Raw genomic sequence first — 850 nt, 5'->3', positions numbered from 1 at the left:
GCAGCAGGCTTGGTCTGGGAGGAGGTGAGCTGCCAAAGCACCCAGTACACAGGGTGGGAGGTGGGGTAGGTGGAGGGGGGCTTGGGGATGTGGCTCAGTTGATAAAAGAGTGCTAGGGCAGTAAGTAAAAGTCGAAGATACCAAGTTGGAGTCCTGGTCTCAGACTTAAAAAAAGGATTGGGAAGGTGGCTTGCCTTGCATGCATGAGGCCCTGGGTTTGATTCCTCAGCACCACATAAACAGAAAAAGCTGGAAGTGGCGCTGTGGCTCAAGTGGTAGAGTGCTAGACTTGAGCTGAAGAGCTGAGGGTCAGTGTCCAGGCCCAGAGTTCAAGCCCCACGACTGACAATAAAAAATAAAAATGGACTCCTAGGAGCTCCAAAGACCACATCCCGGGCTTCTGTGAAGAGCACAGTGTCGGGGTCCATGGACCTGAGTTCCAAACACAGCCCGGCCCCACCACAGCTGTAACAGGCCTGCTCACGGGTGACTTCTCAGAGCCTGTGTCCCCAGTGGGTCTAGGATTGCGCACGACAGCGCTGTGAGCGCGGGAAGACAGGAGGCTGGTGGAGAAGAGGGGTGACTTCAGTGCGCAGGCACAGGGCCACACCTCTGCCCGTCGGACGCGTGCTGGAAAGGGGGGCTGACCCCCTAGTCCCCTGGGCACAGCTGGTGCGGTCACTGAGAGCAAGTGGCAGGTGAAGCTAGATGAGGGGGTTAGAGCGAGGGGCGGGGACGCCCTGGCCTGGGCCCCGCAGGTGGCAGGGGGAGCGGAGCGGAGGCTGGGAGGAGAGGGAGGGTCACGTGCGCGCGCCGCCCGCGGTCCCGCGCAGGCCCCGTGCGCGCGTCT

This window comes from Dipodomys ordii, unplaced genomic scaffold (genome assembly GCF_000151885.1).
Source record: "Dipodomys ordii isolate 6190 unplaced genomic scaffold, Dord_2.0 Scaffold55, whole genome shotgun sequence".
NCBI lineage: Eukaryota > Metazoa > Chordata > Mammalia > Rodentia > Heteromyidae > Dipodomys > Dipodomys ordii.
The sequence above is the reverse complement of the archived record's forward strand: the minus strand, read 5'-3'. Positions refer to the sequence as shown.